Source organism: Rutidosis leptorrhynchoides, chromosome 8 (assembly GCF_046630445.1).
Source record: "Rutidosis leptorrhynchoides isolate AG116_Rl617_1_P2 chromosome 8, CSIRO_AGI_Rlap_v1, whole genome shotgun sequence".
Taxonomy (NCBI): domain Eukaryota; kingdom Viridiplantae; phylum Streptophyta; class Magnoliopsida; order Asterales; family Asteraceae; genus Rutidosis; species Rutidosis leptorrhynchoides.
Genome location: NC_092340.1, coordinates 369,087,320 through 369,111,885, shown reverse-complemented (window position 1 = coordinate 369,111,885; position 24,566 = coordinate 369,087,320).

Below are 24,566 nucleotides of genomic sequence, written 5' to 3'. Positions count from 1 at the left end.
GTTGTCATTCCAATTATATGCTATTACCTATGTATATAGAATTTATTTATAATATTATAAAACTAATATTAATAAATAAATTGAAAAGTAAATACAGTAAATGTCATGTTATCAAATTGATATTGGAATAGTTAGCCGCCTGATATTTGTACTTTTCTACCCACAATTTGAACGGGGTATTAAATCGTGCTCCATTGATAATTAAGTGGCGATTAAAAGTCTTCAAAAAAATTTCAAAATTTTATATTAATTATCTTTATTTATTTCAGTCATTATGGTATAAAATTCGGTCATTAACTATTAAATAAAAATTACATTAATTATTCACTCCCCACCCTAAGAAAAATATAAAAAGTTTTAAAATTAAATAAATAACTTCTAAATATATTATTAATAAGCCTAAAATTTATAAAACTCATTTTCGAATCACCATTTATTTTAAAATCATATAGGTTTGAATTTAACTTTACTTAATTACCCGTTGAATGATGAACGAGTACTACAATTATTTACTAAATAAATTAGAAACCATTTATATTCGAATTACATTATATTTATTATGTTTTAATAATAATTTAATTATTTTGTAGGTTATAATTAGTTCAAATTATCAATTCATATAACACTTTATTCAATATTTCTAATTATTATTTATATACATATATACATATTCATTTACAAACAAATGTTCGTGAGTCGTCGGAAATTGTCAAAGGTCAAATGAATATATTAAACACAGTTCAAAGTTTTTAAGAACTCAATATTACAGATTTTGCTTATCGTGTCAGAATCTTATAAAGATTAAGTTTAAATTTGGTCGGAAATTTCCGGGTCGTCACAGTACCTACTCGTTAAAGAAATTTCGTCCCGAAATTTTATTTGGATGGTCATGGCTAACAATAAAATTGTTTTCATGATGAATATGAGTTGATAAATAAAATTTTATCATTATTGATTAATATAGACAAAACGATTCGTTTATATGAAGCGTACTAGTGAAGCTGTCACAAAAAATTGAGATAGAGATTTAATTTTTGACGTAGTCAGGGTTGAATTTAGAAAATAAGGTGCGTCTTAACTTTTGATTTTGTCTTGGTTGAAATCCGGAATTCAAGGGATTTGAATAAAATCTTCGAAATCTAAAAGATTTGATTCTTCGGCGAATAAGGAAATTAAGATCTTTATAATTAAATACGGTGATCTGCCTCGATTACTCGGTCTGATATTTCCATTATAAATTAAACTTCTTTCGTTCCATTATTCTCACCATTCCTATACTTTCTTTCTTAGTTCATACATCCAAAAGATTGTGAAAATGCTTAATCCAGTTCTGATTCTTATTCTTATCCTCACTATCGCAACAATCCTTCTCTTTTTTCCAATTACCACCGGAGGAATCTGTTTTCTTCTACTTCGCCCTTGGGGTTATAATGTTTTTAATTCTCCCGTGTCTTTATGTTGCGATAAACATTGATATACACGGTTTGTAATTTATGTGTTGTTATCGAGCTTTATATTCCCCCTTATATTTTGGAGTTTCATACTTTTTATTCTCTTCTCGACCTCTAGTAAAGCAAGTAACGGTCCAGAATTTGTAAGTATGGAGCTTCGAATGAACTTAATGTTCTAAACAAAAAAACGTAATCGCACGATTTGATTTTTCAAATTACCTGAATCACTGAGAATAGAACTATCAAAAATATAGTTTCTTGATATGTTCAGAAGTTAATCAGAATGAAAGAGTTATGTAACATGACACATGATGATGTTATAATCTGTGAATCATCATGTTCCATTTAGAAACTCAGCATGACTTACTGTAATATAATCACGTTGATCAAGTGTCATTATATTATACTAACTCATGCATCAGTTCCCAGCATTACTTCAATAACATTCATATTTTAAGCTCGAAATTTTACAGAATATAGAAACTAACAGTTTCTATATGATGTAACACTGATAGCACGAAGAGATTAATGATTTCAGATAAGAATAGTTATAAAAATATCTCCAGAAATATGGAGGATATTTATAATGAAAGATATGATAATATCTCGGAATATCTAAGATCAGAGGATGATAGAAACTATTATCCGCAAGGGTTTAGAGTAAGGAGCAAGATATTCACTAAAGACTTTAGCAGACATTGAATCATTTGGATTCTTTGAAGTTAAACTTATTCTTTGTGATTTGTCCACGGCTTTCTTCCTAGTTTCGCATAATCTGCTTTTCGGTACTAAATTTTCTATTGAATGTTTCCAATATAATGATACACAGGAAGCATGAGGAGATATATAATTTCGGATGAGAATATTTATGAAAATATCCTCAGAAATATCGAAGATATTGATGATGATATTTTGGAATTTCTAAGTTCGATGGTTGATGGAGAAAGATTTTCCGCAAGATTTTAATATGACTTCGGAGCAAGATAATCTCTAAAGATTTCAACGGATCCATAATTACCTGAATCCTTTGAATATAGGGTTTGGTCCTTGTATTTGTCCTTGGTCTCCTTCATGGGTAGCTCAATCTGTTTTTCAATACCCAATTTTCTATCGAGCGTTCCTAACACTCCTTTCTTTATCATCAAACTTTTAGTCATTTAGACCATCTACCATTTTTCTGTTTCCTCTGCATTTAATGCTATGATATCTGAATCATCGGTTATTAATCCGAGGTGGTTTCAGAAAAATTGTGTTTTTAGATGATTAAACGCTGATGGTAATATGGTGGAATATGAAAGAATTCTCCGGTATCAAAAGGGTAATTGTATATATCAGGATTATTGTAAGGCTACTTCGAATGAAAAGTTGAAGCTGACTTGTTGAAGCTGTGACAAAATTGGCTACTTTGAAAAGGGATCGCAAAGTTATTTTTGCTAATAAATGCCAAAGGATCTGATGCGGCTACGTGTTAAACTTTTACTCAGTTGCCGAGAGTTTCTCAGGTGCATAACTATATGCATAAATCTTTCCTTCCGTAGATGAAATGCGTTGATTCATCCTATCGATTGAGGTGTTTTCAAGAATCATGAAAGGTTTGAACGTAGATTGTAATCGTCAAGATACAAATGAGGTTTAAGATGAAATCAAGTGGCAAACTTGAAGATATGTTTAGTTTCATATGTTATGATCAATATTTTAATTCATTTTAATTGTCCAATATTATTAGTCCACAGTCGATAGTCCACAGTTGACAATCCAAAAATTCATATATAGTTTAATATATAATATTCGAATTAATTAATACGTGTCGTGACCCGTATGTGTCTCAGACTCGATCACAACTCAAACTATATATATTATTGTAGAATCAACCTCAACCCTGTATAGAGAACTTGATCATTACTGCATATAGAGTGTCTATGGTTATTCCAAATAATATATATAGATGCGTCGATATGATATGTCAAAACCTTGTATACGTGTCCCGATATTTAAAGTGCGTAAAATAAATAATAGAAATTAAATAACGATAAATAAAGTGCATAAAGTAAATAACAGAAATTAAATGACGATAAATAAAATTGCGAGAATGTAAATTACGATAATTAAATTGCGATAAATAAAATGTAATCAGTTAGCTAGGAACAGTTAGCGTGGATTCTTAACAAAATTTCTCATAATTAATTTGTTTGTTTCTAACAAATTTTATTTTGTCCAATGTTTTCTTCATTATGCCACTTGTTGGATTATGATAGGTCAAATCTAAATATGAAATTGAATGAAATTGATTATTCTGCGGTGAACGGATTTGTATATCGGTGGATGTAAGTAGGATAGTAAATGACTATTGAATCTGATTCGAAGAATGTACAGTGTAACTTATTAATGTGAAATCTAAATATTCCTCGGGTATTACCTACCCGTTAGAATATTTTCATCATTAACAGTTTGTACAAAAGAATTTTTAATTACAATTGTTATGAAAAATATATATACATATATATTTTCTTCAGATGTAATCATGGATTTAATGAGTTAATATGATATTAAACTCATTTGATTTACGGTTACAACTAGAGTATATAATCTCTAAAACATTAGAAATTATATAATCGTCATGTAGAACGAAGATAAACGATGTAGAAGGATTCGTAGAACGATGATTATGCTCGAGGTACAAAATGAGATGTTGAGGCATGTGATGTGAAAACTTAGGTTGTTGGTAGTACTGGTGTTACCGGTGCTGTTGTTGAAGCTAGTAGGTTTTGCACCACGTTTTCCAAATTGATTACTCGAGCGCGAAGTTCGTTGACTTCTTCCATTATTCCGGGATGATTGTCGGTTCGGACGAGCGGATGAATAAGATCTAGAATTTTAGATAGAATATAATCGTGGCGAGATACTCTAGAAATGAATATGAGAATGGTGTTTCGAATAGGTTCGCCGGTAAGTGCTTCAGGTTCTTTGCCAAGAGTGCAGGTTGGTGGAAAAGATCGCCTTCTTCGCGTCTCCATTGATTAAGTCGACTACGAACCCATCAGATGAATTGGGGATGGCTGATTGATTGATTCATTCCGGTGACACTGCTTTCGGAGCTTGAGTGAAACTCTATGTCAGAATAGCTGTCGGAATAACTATCGGAATCTGAGGGACTCGAACTGGCTGAGGGATTCATCTCGTACAGTCAAACGATGTATATTCGATAAGAAAGAGATTATAGGATGTAGATTAGTACCCTGCAATACATAATTTACATATGCATATATAATACTAAAATCCCATAAGTTACGGATGAATTCTACAGAAGCTGTCAGGCAAAGTCTACAGTAACAGATACGCTAAGATATGAATTATCAGATACGCTAAGATATGAATTTTTGTCTATACACTATCGATGCACTAAATGTGGTAAGACGTGTCTAGACTAAGAATGATAAGCAAGTGATTCTCTAAGAATGATAAGCAGGTAATTTTCGACACGAAATGATAAGCAAAACTTTTGACATGCAGACACGGTCGAAGTCCAGACTCACTAATGCATCCTAACAACTTATCAGTTAGACACACTAATGCAGACCTGATTCGCTAAGACCATCGCTCTGATACCAACTGCAGTGACCCGTCCTAATCCATCTGGACAAAGTCTATATCGATTATAAATGATTTACAACAGTTGATTACATCGCGAGGTACTTGACCTCTATATGATACATTTTACAAACATTGCATTCGTTTTTTTTTAAAAGACAATCTTTCATTACAACGAAAGTTGACGGCATGCATACCATTTTATAATATATATAACTATAATTGATTTAATAATAATCTTGATGATCTCAACGACTCGAATGCAACGTCTTTTGAAATATGTCATGAATGACTCCAAGTAATATCTTTAAAATGAGCCATTACACAGCGGAAGATTTCTTTCGTACCTGAGAATATACATGCTTTAAAGTGTCAACCAAAAGGTTGGTGAGTTCATTAGTTTAACATAAATAATCATTTCATAATTTTTAATAGACCACAAGATTTCATTTTTCCATTTCTCATAAACATACGTCCCATGCATAGAGACAAAAATATCATTCATATGGATTGAACACCTGGTAACCGACTTTCACAATATGCATATAAGAATATCCCCATCATTCCGGGATCCTCCTTCGGACATGATATAAATTTCGAATTACTAAAGCATCCGGTACTTTGGATGGGGCTTGTTGGGCTCGATAGATCTATCTTTAGGATTCGCGTCAATTAGGGTGTCTGTTCCCTAATTCTTAGATTACCAGACTAAAAAGGGCATATTCGGTTTAATAATCCAGCCATAGAATGTAGTTTCAATTACTTGTGTCTATTTCGTAAAACAGTTATAAAAACAACGCATGTATTCTCAGTCCCAAAAATATATATTGCAAAAGCATTTAAAAAGGGAGCAAATGAAACTCACCAATTGAATTTTGTAGTAAAAATACATACGACTATATTGAACAACTGAACAATGCAGGGTTGGTCTCGGATTCACGAACCTATATCATTTGTATATATATTAAAATGTATAACTAACATGTACTAATAATCGAACCCGTTTGTATATATTAATTATGTATTACTTATTTAAAATAGTAATGTAATATTTATATAGTTATCATATATGTATTTGATATATTTTTATATAAATAACTTATGGTTTGTTAAAATAATAATTACAATAATACTAAAATATTAATAGTACTAACAATAAAATGTTATATGTTAATACCTATAATAATAATAATAATAATAATAATAATAATAATAATAATAAAAATAATAATAATAATAATAATAATAATAATAATAATAATAATAATAATAATAATAAGATAATAATAATAAAAATAAATAAATAAATAAATAACTACCTCAAATAAGTAGTCCTTAAAAATGACAAGAATGCCCAAGTCCGGGTTTGAACCCGCGATATTCCGCTAACCCAATAATATCCTTAATCATTCCCTTATTGATTTATTTCCTGACATAAATCGTCCATTAAACCTTTTAAGCCATAAAACTCTGTTTCCTTCTTCTTTTTCTTCTTTTTCTAAAAACAAATACCCCAGCCCGGGCTTGAACCCAAGACCTCTCGCTCAACAACAACACTCCTAACCATTGCACCATTTCTTAGTTTCTTTTCTAGAATAATCATTACTCTAAATCATTTTAACTCAAGAAACTTGCTGCTTTCTTCTTCATAGTTTACATAGAATCATAATCCTAATACCATCATTTATAATCTCATTCTTGACCATCTTATGATCATAATCACATCAGAATCATAATCATAACTTAGTTATATCATAATCATAATCATTTTCTTAACATCGTATATCATCATCAATCCGTTATTTTATGTATCGTATTCCTAAGAACCAACATATTCATCGATTATAACATAGCAGCTGGGGTCACGGTTTTTAAACAACTCCATATTTAAAAATTCAATTTGCTTGATTAAAGGTATCCTGGCCCCATCGAGTATTTAATAAAAACATTGAGTCCAACTTGCATTTGAATTATGTCTACAAATGATGAGTGGGGTTCGTTGGATACCAAACCAACATGCATCATCATTCTTTATTCAATTATTATTAGTATAATAATCACATCATCTTACTTATCATAGGAACAGAAAAAAAATGAGGCGTGTACAGCTTAGTTCGAGTTAGATCAGAAACAGAAAGAAATATCGTGACTTTATTAGTAATTGTGAGATGGTGTTGGTTTTCTTCTCGGTTAATCAACAGAAACAGAAAGTAAACAATAAGTAGTAGTAGTACTCGTTAATGGTTGTGAGTGGTGGTTTAAATGGGTGTCGACCGAAGTAACCAGGTGTAGACAGAATTAGAAATAAGTATATTGCAGTAGACCTTCAATGAGGTTGGTTGCTAATTCGAAATATGAACATAAAATGGGTGTTCATGGTTGTTTCGACGAATATGGTGGTGGCTGTGATTATGGATTTGAACAACAACAAGGAGATGGTGGATTGTGGTTGCAATGGTGGTGATAGTTATGTTTCGTCAAGCAGTCGAGGCAATTAACAGAAAATGAATAATCAATGATGATGAAGATTGAATTAAGGTGACAGGTGGTGTATGAAAGGTGGAATGGATGAGAATGGTGTAAGCTTCGGTTTCTAAGAACAAGAAGAGAATATGGATGATGGTTTAGTCGATGGTTGTGGTTATGGTTGCTAGTAAATGGAATCAAAAAGTATAAGGTGATGATGGTGTTCGATTGAGGGTAGTTTGAGAGAAGAAAGATAGATTCATGGTTTATGCATATTTATGATTGTATCTATTGTAAAGTATATGTATTTTATATAGATATAGAATATAGATATAGATAGTGTATGAATTGGGTCATGTTGGTTGCTGCAGGATTTTAGAGAAAAAAAATAGGAAAATTAATAGAAAGAAACAAAGTGGGTGTTAGTTGGTTTGATTGTATGCAAGAGTGGATGGATCCTAGATTGAAATTATGAACAAAATTTTAACGGGTTCTTGTTGTCATTCCAATTATATGCTATTACCTATGTATATAGAATTTATTTATAATATTATAAAACTAATATTAATAAATAAATTGAAAAGTAAATACAGTAAATGTCATGTTATCAAATTGATATTGGAATAGTTAGCCGCCTGATATTTGTACTTTTCTACCCACAATTTGAACGGGGTATTAAATCGTGCTCCATTGATAATTAAGTGGCGATTAAAAGTCTTCAAAAAAATTTCAAAATTTTATATTAATTATCTTTATTTATTTCAGTCATTATGGTATAAAATTCGGTCATTAACTATTAAATAAAAATTACATTAATTATTCACTCCCTACCCTAAGAAAAATATAAAAAGTTTTAAAATTAAATAAATAACTTCTAAATATATTATTAATAAGCCTAAAATTTATAAAACTCATTTTCGAATCACCATTTATTTTAAAATCACATAGGTTTGAATTTAACTTTACTTAATTACCCGTTGAATGATGAACGAGTACTACAATTGTTTACTAAATAAATTAGAAACCATTTATATTCGAATTACATTATATTTATTATGTTTTAATAATAATTTAATTATTTTGTAGGTTATAATTAGTTCAAATTATCAATTCATATAACACTTTATTCAATATTTCTAATTATTATTTATATACATATATACATATTCATTTACAAAAAAATGTTCGTGAGTCGTCGGAAATTGTCAAAGGTCAAATGAATATATTAAACACATTTCAAAGTTTTTAAGAACTCAATATTACAGATTTTGCTTATCGTGTCAGAATCTTATAAAGATTAAGTTTAAATTTGGTCAGAAATTCCCGGGTCGTCACATTTAAGGTCAATCTCAAGGATTGAGTAATATCAGGCTTAAAAGCTGATTTTTAATCTGTAAGGAGATTATCCTTTCTGGGAGTCTGATTCATTAGTCTTATCAAGCTAATTTGCACGGCGCTCTCCCCATTTTACGAGACAGATCCTCTCATGGTTAGGATAATTCTCACCACTTGGCTACCCTGTTTGATATTGAGGTCCGTGGATTTTCAGCTGATTTTCGAGAAAACTTTTCAAGATTTTTCGTAGACTCTACAACTGGTCTAGATGACAACTTCCTGACCTAAATCAAGAAGCGCATTTCTTTTTCGGAAGACTTTACTTTCTTTTAATGATGGAATTGATTCATCGTGTAGATCCATCTTTTCTTTTATCTTTATTATAATATTACGGGTAAAACAGTTAATTTAGTCTAAAACAAAAGCACCTGCAATAAATTTTACAGAAACATGTGATAGATAGTTTTATTGAATAACTTGGTACATTCTCCCCACACTTAGTTTCTTTCTTTACCTTTTTATTCTCTTTTTTTCCATTTTAAATGAATTCAAGCACTTTAGGGTGTTTCTCAATTTATGTCCTTTCCGAGGTAACGATAATTTCGGTATTAACACCTAGTTTTCATCATTCATAAATATGTATAAACATGATTTTGAATTCATTTGGTTGAAAATTTTTCAAATTTTCACAAAATTTGGCAATTAAACCAAGTGTAAACCCGAGAGAATTTATAATCCTTCCCCACACTTGAGATCTTGCAATGCCCTCATTTGCAAGAAATCAGTAAAAATTTAAATTCATGAGGGTGATTAGTGTAGAAAAATGATTAAAAATACCGAGTTTGCAAACCTATTGTTTTATATCACATTTGATATTTTACGTCTTGTCGTTAAAATTAGTAGTTTTTGCTGAACAAAATGCCAGTTTTTGAAAGTGTGCTATTTTACCCTGTTTTGTACATAATATAAACTACAAACAAATATATACATAATATTTTTTTATAAAACCTTTATTTATTAAAACAATTTAAATGAATAATTTTTAACATTTTGTTTTCTTTTACTTTAGGTAGAGGTAGTTTCGGTATGTTTACCTAGTTCGTCCCTCGACAAAATTTTAAAATTTGTCATTTTAAAGTGATTGTTTTAAAAGCAAAGATTTTCGGATTTTTTTTTTTTTGCATACTTTAGATCAATAAGATTAAAAATAATGATAACAAAATTTCTCGTCCCGCCCTTGGGTAAAGCAATTTCGGTTCAACGACCTAGTCTTCAACTCACGACGAATTTTAGATATCAAATTTTTAACTTAATGAAATAAAGTAAATTTTTGTTTTTAAATTCACACTAAACTTAAATTTAAAATGCATAAAATTAAAAATTCATATAAATATCATTAATATTTTTATACATTAATTTTACAAACTTATATTAAAAATATTAATTTTTAAAATATTTAAAAACTTAAATATATTGATTTCAAAAATTTACATTATATATTAATTTTAAAAATAAGGTAAAAATTAAAATAAAAAATCTTTTTGGTCTTTTATCCCACTTTAATCAATCAAATATTAACAAAAATATACGCCCCTCTTTTCGGTAAAGTAATTTTGGCTATATTACCTAGTTTTACTCCTGACGAATTTTTGAAATATTTTGGATTGATTGATTAAAGATATTTATACCTTAAGAATAAACGGTAAATTTCGCAGTGATGTAATAAATTTTTGTATGATATCAATAATTTCGGTTACGCATACCTAATTTTATTGGATACCAATTTAATACTTTATAGCGAATGATTCAGCGTTTATTATCAAAAGGTTAAAAGCAATAAAAATAAAAATAAAAATTGTACATACTTACCTATGAGATAGAATTCTCAGAGACCTGCTTTAGCCGACTCATGGGAGAGTCGTGTGATTTGATTTTCCATAGCTACGTAAGTGTAACCTCAATTCATTTAGAACTTCTAATACAGGATTTTCAAGACGAGAAAGATGATCAGCGGCGAGATTTTCTGCTCCCTTTTTGACTCGGATTTCAATATCGAACTCTTGTAAGAGTAAGATCCAACGGATTAATAATGGTTTGGCATCTTGTTTTGAAAATAGGTATCTAAGAGCAGAATGGTCAGTATAGACCACCATTTTAGCTAGAATGAGATATGAACGAAATTTGTCAAAAGCAAAGACAATGGCAAGGAGTTCTTTTTCAGTAGTTGTGTAATTTGTTTGTGCTCCTTGTAATGTCTTACTAGCATAATAAATAGGTTGAAATCGTTTTTCAATCCTTTGTCCTAAAAAGGCTCCCATTGCAAAATCACTTGCATCGCACATGAGTTCAAATGGTAGATTCCAATTTGGAGTTATCATGATCGGCGCATTAGTGAGTTTTTCTTTAAGAATATTAAAAGATTTGATGCATTCATCTGAAAAGATGAATTGAGCATCCTTTTCTAGGAGTTTATTCATAGGAGTGGCAAATTTAGAAAAATCTTTTATGAAACGTCGGTAAAAACCGGCATGCCCTAGAAAACTCCTAACTCCTCTAACATTGATGGGATGTGGAAGTTTAGCAATTACATCTACTTTAGCTCTATCCACTTCAATTCCTTCCTTTAAAATTTTATGACCAAGAACGATGCCTTCTCTAACCATGAAATGGCATTTCTCCCAATTAAGAACTAGATTTGATTGCTCGCATCTAATAAGCATTCATTCAAGATTAACTAGATATGATTCAAATGTATCACCGAAGACTGAAAAGTCATCCATGAAAACTTCCATGCATTCTTCTATCATGTCGTGAAAAATTGCCATCATGCACCTTTGAAAGGTTGCAGGGGCATTGCAAAGTCCAAATAGCATGCGTTTTTAAGCAAAAGTACCATAAGGGTACGTGAATGTGGTTTTCTCTTGATCCTCGGGTGCTATTGGGATTTGAAAATATCTAGAAAAACCGTCAAGAAAACAATAGTAACTATTTTCGGCTAATCTTTCCAACATTTGATCAATGAAAGGTAAGGGAAAGTGATCTTTTCTGGTGGCGTCTTTTAATTTTCTATAATCTATACAAACACGCCATCCTGTTACAGTCCTAGTAGGAATAAGCTCATTTTTTTCATTTGTGATGACAGTCATGCCACCCTTTTTAGGTACACATTGAACTGGGCTTACCCATGGACTATCAGAAATTGGATAAATTAAACCTGCATCAAGCAGTTTAATAATTTCTTTCTTAACAACATCTTGCATATTAGGATTTAGTCTTCGTTGGCGTTGCACATACGTTTTATGACCTTCTTCCATAAGGATTTTATGTGTGCAATACGAAGGACTTATGCCTTTAATATCATGAATCTTCCATGCAATAGCTGGTTTATGAGCTTTTAGCACAGAAATGAGTTGAGATTTTTCATTTTCAGTAAGAGAAGACGATATTATTACAGGTAATTCAGATTCACCATATAAATAAGCGTATTCCAAATGGTTTGGAAGTGGCTTTAACTCTAATATCGGTGGTTCTTCTATCGATGATTTATATCGATATCTGTCTTCCTCTTTTAGCATTTGAAGTTCTTCTGTTGTTGGTTCATATTCATTAGCCATGAGTACGGCTAACATTTCAGCTTCATCAATTGGTTCAGTTCCTTCTCCTAAAGAACATTCTCCCGTTCCTTGTAATTCTGGAAATTCTTCTAACAATTCTGCATGTGAATCTATAGTTTGAATATAATAACATGTATCGTCTGCAGATTGCGGTTGTTGCATGGCTCTATCCACAGAAAAGGTAATACTCTCGTCCTCTATACTTAGGGTGAGTTTTTTACCAAACACGTCTATTATTGCTTTAGCTGTGTTTAAGAATAGTCTTCCTAATATGAGAGGAACTCGAGAATCTTCTTCCATGTCCAGAATAACAAAATCTACTGGAAATACTAAAGTACCAACTTTAACTAGCATGTTTTCCATTATCCCTCTAGGATATTTTACTGATCTATCGGCTAGTTGTATGCTTATTCGTGTTGGTTTCAATTCTCCAAGGTCTAGTTTAGCGTATAGTGAATACGGCATTAAATTTATACTAGCACCTAAGTCTGCCAATGCTTCTATTGAACTAAGACTACCCAGAAAACATGGAATTGTGAAACTTCCTGGATCTGATAATTTTTCTGGTATCTTATTCAATAGCACTGCAGAACAATTAGCATTCATTGTAACAGCCGAGAGTTCTTCCATTTTCTTTCTATTTGTGATTAGATCTTTCAGAAATTTAGCATATCTAGGCATTCCTGAAATCACATCAATGAAAGGAAGATTGACATTTATTTGTTTAAACATATCCAAGAATTTGGATTGCTCGGCTTCAAGTCTTTCTTTTCTCATTTTACTTGGGTAAGGAAGTGGTGGTTGGTATGGTTTAACATAAGGTTTAGCCTTAACTGTGTTATCTTCATTAACCTTTTCAACTACCGGTTATGTTTCCTTATCTTGCTCAGGTTGTGGTTCTTGTGTAGTAGGAATAGAGTCATCAGAAATTACAGATATTTCAGGTGGTTTAAGTGTAATACCACTTCTCGTGGTAATAGCTTTAGCTGTTTCATTCCGGGGGTTAGCATTTGTATCACTCGGTAGACTTCCTGGTTTTCTTTCACCTATCAACCGTGCTAGGTTGCTCACTTCTTGTTCCAGATTTTGAATTGAAGCTTGTTGATTTCTAAATGCTTGAGCATTTTCTTCATTGGTTTGTTTCTGAGATGTGAAAAACTTAGTTTGAGATTCAACTAGCTTCGACATCATGTCTTCTAAATTTGGCTTTTTATCATCGGTTTGTGGTGGTTTGTTTTAAAAAATAGGTCTTTGCTGATTGTAAGTATTGTTAGATACTTGTTGATTGCTAGGATCTTGTTGGTTGTTGTATGGAACATTTCGGTTATAATTCTGGTTTTGATTGTAGATCGGTCTTGGCAGTTGATAATTATTCTGATAATTATTTCCAGGCCTTTGGTTCATGTATGAAACATTCTCTCTTTGTTCCATTGTTTGTTCAATACTGAGACAATCTTTTGTCAAATGTAGTCCTCCACATTGCTCACAACTAATTCATATTGAGTGAATATCTTTAGTCATCTTTTCCATTCGTCTCTCGACAGCATCTATCTTTGCGGAAATGGAATCAAAGTCATGGCTAGAATCGGCTCTAGCCGCTTTAGATGATCTAACGATATCTTTTTCTTGGTGCCACTCATGTGAGTGGGAAGCAGTGTTATCAATAATTTTGTAAGCTTCAGTTGCGGTTTTCTTCATAATGGAACCACCAGCTGCTATATCGATGTCTTTTCTTGTAGTGATGTCACATCCTTGGTAGAATATTTGTACTATTTGATAAGTATCTAAACCATGTAGCGGACATCCTCTCAATAACTTTCCAAATCTTGTCCACGCCTCATATAGAGTTTCATTTGTCTTTTGTGTGAACGTAACTATTTCTCCTTGAAGTCTCACGGCTTTAGATGCCGGAAAGAATTGTTTAAGAAATTTTTCAACTAAAACGTCTCATGTATCAATCGCCCCTTCAGGTAACGATTCTAACCAATCTTTGGCTTCTCCCTTTAAAGTTCAGGGAAATAACATGAGATATATCTATTCATCCTCAACTTCTCTGATTTTGAATAGAGTACAGATCCTATTAAAGGTACGAAGATGTTCATTTGGATCTTCCTTCGGCGCACCACTAAATTGGCATTGATTTGTTACCATGTGTAGGATTTGTCCTTTGATTTCATAATCTGGCGCATTAATGTCTGGTTGAGTAATTGCGTGACCTTGGCCAGTGCGTTTAGCTCTCATTCGGCCTTCCATACTAAGAGGTTCCAGATTTTTCATGATTGAATTTGTTGAATCTGAATCACTAGAGGATTCTGATTTAATGGTTTGTTCCTCGACAATCTCTGTTTGAATGATTGGTGATTCCGGAGGAAAGATTAATGGTTCAGGATCTCTGAATTGTCCCTGAATATCCTCCGGATTCTCAATTGTGAGGTCGGGTTCAAAAAATGGCTTATCGGAAATTTGAATTGGAGTACTTGGTTGACTGGATGACGATTCTAAAGAAAAATCAACGGCAACAATGTTGGCTAGATGTCTTGATCGAGTTACAGGTGGTGAACGTTTTGCTCGGTGCATTCACTGAATATCTTATTAGTTATAAAAATAAAAATTATATAAGTTATCAAATTAATAGACTTTTCTGATTTTGCCCACATTTCGAATAGCCAATAGAGGCAGCAGGTAGCCAGGACCCTTTAAATCGAAAGCCCACAACTCGCCACTAACAAATCTAACTATTACTACGAACCAGAAAATTTGGATGTCTATCAATTTAACCGCTTAAAATAATTTTTCGTTTTGAAATTTTAGAAAAGAAATAGAAAATTCTATGTCCTAAAAACTAGAGCGTCGAGAAATAAGAAAGAAAAAGAGCGCGTCGAAAAACGTCAAAAAATAAAAGGTCAAAAAATAATAAAATGCAGCGTCGAAACTTAAAAGTCTAAAAACTAAAATTTAAAACTTACGTCTAAAGGTATTAAAGCTTAAAAGGAATTATATATCTAAAAATGACAATAACTTAAAAAGTACTAAAATTTATTTAAAACTAAAGCGATAAGCGACGTCGTAAAATTTTAAAGCGCCTAAATCTTAATCTAAAGAAAAAGCACTTAAGGGATTTTACGGCAAAGTCTAAAAATCTAGAAGTATAAAAATAACTACGGCAAAACTAAAGTTAATACTAAAAGTTGCGACTATAGTCTAAAAATCTAAAGGTAATAAAACTTAAAATAAAAACACTTTTTAATTTTATAGACAAAATCTTAAAAATATATTATTTTAAAAGGTTTTTTTATTATTATCATTATTATTAATTTTTTTTTCATATTTGAAATTGTATGTTCAAAACCGAAATTGCGTGTGTAAAATCCGAAATTGCATGTCCAAGACTGAAATTGCGTGTTCAAAAACTGAAATTGCGTGTTGAAAATCTGAAATTGCGTGTTGAAAGTCCGAAATTGCGTGTTCAGAACCGAAATTGCGTGTGTAAAATCCGAAATTGCCTGTTAAAAATATGAAATTGCGTGTATAAAACTGGAATTGCATGTTTAAAATCTGAAATTGCCTGTTGAAAAAATGAAATTGCGTGTTTAAAACTGAAATTGCATGTTTAAAATCTGAAATTGCATGTGTAAAATCTGAAATTGCCTGTTGAAATCTAAAATTGCATGTGTAAATTCTGAAATTACAGGTTCAAACTGGTTTGGCCCAAATACTATAAATTTTTTTTTTACGATTTTAATATTTAAAAAAAATTTCTTTTTTTTACGAAATTAATATTTTTTTTAAATTTTTTTTTTTAAATTATTATCCTTCATTTTTACAAAAGAAGTTGGATTTATATATACACAACCATTCTTTATATGTACACAACCAAACATGCTTTACAGTGTTGTACAGTATAACATTTAAAACATTTTGGTTGTGTAAATATCAAAAAATGGTTATGCACATATTATCACCCTTTACTTAAACAATCACGATAAGACATTTATAAGTAAGTTATAAACAACCCCTCTCATACCGTTATAAATTTGAACACCATTAATGTATAAGATATTTGGAAACAGTTATTATTTTTATCCTTATATATTGAATAAAAAATTTATGCACGTGTACGTATCTTATATACCAAGATTTTAATATGTTACTAGATTATATATATACTCTAACATCGGTTTTATATACTGAAAAATTTTCCCGTCTCGTATTCTTTATGTATAATTACGGAATTACGATATGATATGTTGACCTTTAAGTGCAAGTGTAAATCTGGTTTATTTTTAACCATTGCAATTAACGCCATTTGTACTCAAAGTCTCATAGTGACAAAATCGTTTTATTCATTCGAGTTAATTAGTAATTTAATTTAATTAAACGATAAAAACGATAAACTCTAGTTGCGATGTTGTATTGTAAAATATCCAAGCTAATAAATATTGCACTTGTGTGAGCAACAAAAGTAAATATCTATACGACTAACATGGATCAGGATACTCAATACCACAAACACTAATATAATAGCCCAGAGCGTTTGCATCTCTATACCAACATAAGCAACCCTTATTGTCTTCAAGTTCTTCACAACATTTTAGAGATGGTCTTGCTGGAGGAGCTTGAACCGGGAAACAATCCTCAACAACGTCAGTGTTGCACGATAATGCAAGTTGTACTTCACTCGTAAACATTGTCACTAACATCATGATAACAGTTAAAACAATGTAGAACTTCATTTCAAATTTGAATATTAATATTATTAATTTACTTCAAAACTGACTTATTGTTTGCAAGTGAAAAAATGTGTTCTATTTATAGACAATTTGAAACCAAACTGAATATATGATATATGATAATAATAAATAAATTAAATATAAATAAATATAATGTTAAATATGATATCATATTAAAAATTAAGAATAAGATATTAATATAAAGATAATAAATGAAAATTCATTTTCTTTAATTTGGTAATTGATGAATAGTGCGTTACTAATACCGTCATGAAGTGTATATACTGTATATGTTTTTATGTGAGGTTATTGTACATATAACGTACTAATTACTAAATACCTTAGTTAATTGCTTTAAAAGCCTATATCAGTTCACATCTTCATCTTCATAATAACATACGGAGTAATACAAAAGTGTATAACCTACGGAGTAATATAAAGAATCTATCTATCTATACATCTATACATTATTATAAAGGGTGTGCTATAAATCCTACGTGTCAACTTCTAGTTAAATTATGACACATGTCAGCTTCACATTTTACTCTGTCACATGTCACTACATCATTAAATAATAAGATTTTAATAAGATTTGTTAAGTTTTTAAATTTTCATATAATTTATAATATATTTATTTTTCATATTTAAAACTAAATCTAATTCCGTATATATCCACAGCCATATGTATCGATATTTATTAAAAAAAACATCCATATTAAAATTTAATTATAATATATTAAATATTTCATATATATTCCATATATAATAAACAATATATGCGGAGTAAAATATCTCTATCTTTACGTAGACGCATATTACGTCCCATAAACTTTCCTTATATATTTTAATGACTCACGAATTAATGGTAACAATGAAACAAATTAACAAGAATAAAATATTAGCAAATTTACTATTAATATTACTAATATCCCATTATTGTAATCTTAATTTATTAAAATACTTTATTATATGTAATCTTAATTATTAAGATATATCTACGAAACTAAAATCAAAATATGAAACAAATAAATGTTAAAATATTGCAATCAACTATTTTAGGTTAAAAAAATTATTAATGATGTTTTTCACATTTAGATTGTTAAATACTATTTACACTTAACCACTCAACGAATTTTTTACAAAAAATTTATACTATATTACGAGTCTAACAACAAAAATGTCCCATGATCATTGTATTTTGCTTGATATAAAGCTTTATAATATTTGTAAACATCACAATTATACATTTAACTATTTTTGAATGATTGTCATATGGGCTAATATGTATCAACAACATAAATATTGAGAGACTATCTTAACACAAGCTAATACCCTCAATTTATCTCTTTGATAATGTTACTTTAAGATGTTGATAAATTAGCGAGTTTATTATAATTTGTGAAATTTAAATTATGGTAAAGTTTAAGTTTGGTGTATACTACATTTTTCATTCTTTGTACCTAATATTTATATTTGCATTTTTGATCTCATATATTACATATTGTAATTGTATGCAATATATCAAGTCGAGCAATTTGAATAACTGTTACAATATAAATATGATTTTGTTACAACACAAAAAAAATTGTAAATGTTAAGTTACTAACACCACTCAAAACCACTTTTAAAATTTTTCAACACCACAAGCTCTTAAACTAAAAAGAACTTTTAAATATTAGTAACACTACGAGCTCTTAAATTCAAAAGAATTTTTAAAATTTGTAACACTACCCTCTTAAACAAAAGAACAATTGTTTGAAAAATCAATTAGTTTTGCATGATTATTTTATTCATTAACCGTGCAACACACGGGCTCTAAAACCTAGTATTATATAATGTTATAGATATCGTATTGTATTAATATATTTAATACTAGCAATTCCCAGTTATATTATATTGTTATTTTTTTTTAAAAGCAAGTAAAAATATTATATTAATGCTCACGAAAATTAGTTACAATGTCACGAATACAACAAAAATTTGGTTGCAAAGCAAGCAACCATTAGAAAGCTATGATCTATCTAGTAAGGTAATCATGAGGGTTACTTAGCCAAGTAAGCCACTCAAATTTTTTCCCCTTCGATCGAAGAGAAATCCATTCAAATGACTTAACTTGGATTTCGTTAAAAGTAACCGAAGCGCTCCGTGAAGATCCGCGAAAGGCACGGTTGTTGCGATTCTTCCAAATGTAGTATACACACACTCATTCTATAGCTTGCCACGTTTTTTATTTACCAAATGTAGACATATTAACTCCGGCGTTACCTCTGAGAATTTCGTTGAAGCTAAGATTCGAAAAGGATCCCAACCCCCACCATCAGAAAACCCTAATCCAAATGTCTTGAGCATAAGAGCAAAATAGAACGGTATGGTCCGTAGTCTCGATGTCATCGTCACAAATGGGGCATCTCACAATATGTAGATCGATATCTCTTTTATCCAACTCAATTCTAACCGGTAACCTTTTCTTCAAGAGACGCCACACGAACACTTCTATTTTTTTCGGCACTAAATTATTGGGTAAGGTGTAATGACCCGAACTTTTCCATGTTTATATATATATTAAATGAAATTGTTATTTACATGATTAAGTGTTTCCAACATGTTAAGCAATCAAACTTGTTAAGACTTGATTAATTGAAATAGGTTTCATATAGACAATTGACCACCCAAGTTGACAGGTGATTCACGAACGTTAAAACTTGTAAAAACTATATGATGACATATATATGGTTATATATATAGTTAACATGATATTATGATAAGTAAACATATCATTAAGTATATTAATAATGAACTACATATGTAAAAACAAGACTACTAACTTAATGATTTTTAAACGAGACATATATGTAACGATTATCATTGTAACGACATTTAATGTATATATATCATATTAAGAGATATTCGTACATCATAATATCATGATAATATAATAATTTAAAATCTCATTTGATATTATAAACATTGGGTTAACAACATTTAACAAGATCGTTAACCTAAAGGTTTCAAAACAACACTCACATGTAACGACTAACGATGACTTAACGACTCGGTTAAAATGTATATACATGTAATGTTTTAATATGTATTCATACACTTTTGAAAGACTTCAAGACACTTATCAAAATACTTCTACTTAACAAAAATGCTTACAATTACATCCTCGTTCAGTTTCATCAACAATTCTACTCGTATGCACCTGTATTCGTACTCGTACAATACACAGCTTTTAGATGTATGTACTATTGGTATATACACTCCAATGATCAGCTCTTAGCAGTCCATGTGAGTCACCTAACACATGTGGGAACCATCATTTGGCAACTAGCATAAAATATCTCATAAAATTACAAAAATATGAGTAATCATTCATGACTTATTTACATGAAAACAAAATTACATATCCTTTATATCTAATCCATACACCAACGACCAAAAACACCTACAAACACTTTCATTCTTCATTTTTCTTCATCTAATTGATCTCTCTCAAGTTCTATCTTCAAGTTCTAAGTGTTCTTCATAAATTCTACAAGTTCTAGTTTCATAAAATCAAGAATACTTTCAAGTTTGCTAACTTACTTCCAATCTTGTAGAGTGATCATCCAACCTCAAGAAATCTTTCTTATTTACAGTAAGATATCTTTCTAATACAAGGTAATACTCATATTCAAACTTTGATTCAATTTCTATAACTATAACAATCTTATTTCGAGTGAAAATCTTACTTGAACTGTTTTCGTGTCATGATTCTGCTTCAAGAACTTTCAAGCCATCCAAGGATCCTTTGAAGCTAGATCCATTTTTCTCATTTCCAGTAGCTTTATCCAAAAAACTTGAGGTAGTAATTATGTTCATAACATCATTCGATTCATACATATAAAGCTATCTTATTCGAAGGTTTAAACTTGTAATCACTAGAACATAGTTTAGTTAATTCTAAACTTGTTCGCAAATAAAAGTTAATCCTGCTAACTTGACTTTTAAAATCAACTAAACACATGTTCTATATCTATATGATATGCTAACTTAATGATTTAAGACCTGAAAACACGAAAAATACCGTAAAACCGGATTTAGGCCGTCGTAGTAACACCGCGGGCTGTTTTGGGTTAGTTAATTAAAAACTATGATAAACTTTGATTTAAAAGTTGTTCTTCTGGGAAAATGATTTTTCTTATGAACATGAAACTATATCCAAAAATCATGGTTAAACTCAAAGTGGAAGTATGTTTTCTAAAATGGTCATCTAGACGTCGTTCTTTCGACTGAAATGACTACCGTTACAAAAATGACTTGTAACTTATATTTCCAACTATAAACCTATACTTTTTCTGTTTAGATTCATAAAATAAAGTTCAATATGAAACCATAGCAATTTAATTCACTCAAAACGGATTTAAAATGAAGAAGTTATTGGTAAAACAAGATTGGATAATTTTTCTTGTTGTAGCAACGTGAAAATTGGTAAAAAATCTATATTAATCATATCCTAGCTAACTTATATTGTATTATACATGTATTCTAATATATTATGTAATCTTGGGATACCATAGACACGTATGCAAATGTTTTGACATATCATATCGACCCATGTGTATATATTATTTGGAACAACCATAGACACTCTATATGCAGTAATGTGGGAGTTAGCTATACAGGGTTGAGGTTGATTCCAAAAATATATATACTTTGAGTTGTGATCTAGCCTGAGACGTGTATACACTGGGTCGTGGATTGATTCAAGATAATATATATCAATTTTTTTTCTGTACATCTAACGTTGGACAACTAGTTGTAGGTTACTAATGAGGACAGCTGACTTAATAAACTTAAAACATCAAAATGTATTAAGAGTGTTGTAAATATATTTTGAACATACTTTGATATATATATGTATATATTTGTTATATGTGATGACCCAAAAAATTTCAACTTATTTAAACCAATTTTCTATATGATTTAATATTTTCGACATGATAAGCAATGAAATTTTGACAAGTTTTAAAACTTTTGAAAATGATTTTTTATATAACGGTTGACCACCCTGTTTGTCTAACGATTCACGAACGTCATAACATGTATTATATACATATTTTAATAAATATAAGAGTTTTCGATATATACGGAATCATGCGAATAATATTTATATACGAAATGATTAAAAATTTACTATTAAACGATGCTATTTCAAATTAAAAAATTTACGTATTAAGTCATTTTATTTTTATGATATAATTTTTGTATTTTTTTTTAAGAAACGAAGTTAAATTAATAATGTACAATTTGTAAAGCACAACGTACAACGTATAGCTTAAATAGTTGAATTTAAATTAATTCATTTACTATTCACATGAAAACGACATGATAGAAATTATTAATTATAAGTTACATAGAATACCCCTAAAGTATTTAATAAATACGACTTTTTAAAATTTTAAATTTCAATTTTCGTATTATTAAAACATGTCGACACACAAGAAAACAACGGAGTGTGAGCTGGTGAGGGAGGCCATGCGATCGCATGGCCATAGTGCCCAAGACCCATGCGATCGCATGGTGAGTCTGGTGGCCAAAACTCTATAAATTCGCCCGAAGCCTGATTCGTGTAATTCATTTTCATTTCATCTCATCATGCACTCTGTATAAATATATATATATATATATATATATATATATATTAATATTATTATAAATATTAATATTAATATTAATAATAATATTTAGTATTAGTATTAGTAAGGTATTATTAATATGTATACATAAAATATTATGATGAGGTTATGAGCGTGTTACTTTCAAAATATGTTTTCGAGCGGGATAGAGCTAAGGAAATTATGGGTTATAGCTATGGAGGTTATGGGTACTGTTCGCAAGTCAAACCTAGTGTTTATCATCTCTGTTGCGTCCACGTACTTTCCTGCAATATTGAATCTCAATATTGATAAGTGAGCATTCATATCTTATCTTTTATATATTAATAGTGTATACATGTCTAGTGCTCGAGTATATATGTTTATGCATGCTTGTATACTAAATTTCATCATTAAACAGTTTATAATGAATCACTAATTAAATACATATATTACTGGTAAAAGGTATATGATATACATGTTTTTGGAAAGCTGGCGAAAAATCAATAACTTTTCATTTAGATATCGAATAGTTTCAATGAACGGATTAAAAGATATGATCAACTGAATTATAATTGACGTTAATTGGAATTGCTTTTGAATCTGCAATTAATATTTAAACAACTTGTTTGTAAGATTGATAAATTGGATTTTTGAATATTACCAACCGAGTAAATGAATCCTTATATAAGGTACATCTCGTTTTGTTAAACAACTGTCCAAAATTGACTTTTTGAAATGACTTTGGATAACTTTTGTATGTCGATCTCGAGCATTAGGATTGTGATACACTATGACCTGACCTAGCTTGATAAACATTTATTGACCAACATATGTTCTCTAGGTTGAGATCTACGGTTATTTGGTAATCCGAGTTTTGGTCACATTTTGGTGAACGACTTTATATGCTGCTAAAGTGAGTTTCATTTGCTCCCTTTTTAAATGCTTTTGCAATATATATTTTTGGGCTGAGAATACATGCACTTTATTTTAAACGCAATGGATACAAGTACATACTTAATTCTACACTGAGTTTGAACCAAAAATCCCTTAGCTTTGGTAACTAGTAACTGCCAGTTATAAGAACTGGTGGGCGCGAGTAGTAGTATATGGATCCATAGGTCTTGACATCCCCGTCCGAGCTAGAGCACTAGCCTTTTAACGGACGTATGCTATTTGAGAAGCGTACACGTTGGTTTGCGTGTATTTTTAAGATGATTATACAAAGGGTACAAATTATATATACGTTAAGTTTAGTTACCAGGGTGCTCAATTTCGTAGAATATTTTGATAAACGTTTCTGGATGGAACAACTGAAATCTTGTGATCCACTTTTATGTACAGATTATGCAAAACATTAAAACTATGAACTCACCAACCTTTGTGTTGACACTTGTTAGCATGTTTATTCTCAAGTTCCCTAGAAGTCTTCCGCTGTTTGCTTATATGTTAGACAAGCTATGTGTATGGAGTCTTACATGGCATATTTTTCAAGGAAACGTTGCATTCACCAAATCATCACCATGTATATTATTTTGACTGCATTGTCAATGGAAGTACTATTGTAAACTATTATTTACAGTGATTGTCTATATGTAAAAAATCATCAGATGTCGAAAACCTTTGATTTAAATATTCATTTATGGTGTGCCTTTTCAAAATAATGCAATGTTTACAAAACGTATCATATAGAGGTCAAATACCTCGCAATGAAATCAATGAATGATGTGTTCATCCATATGGATT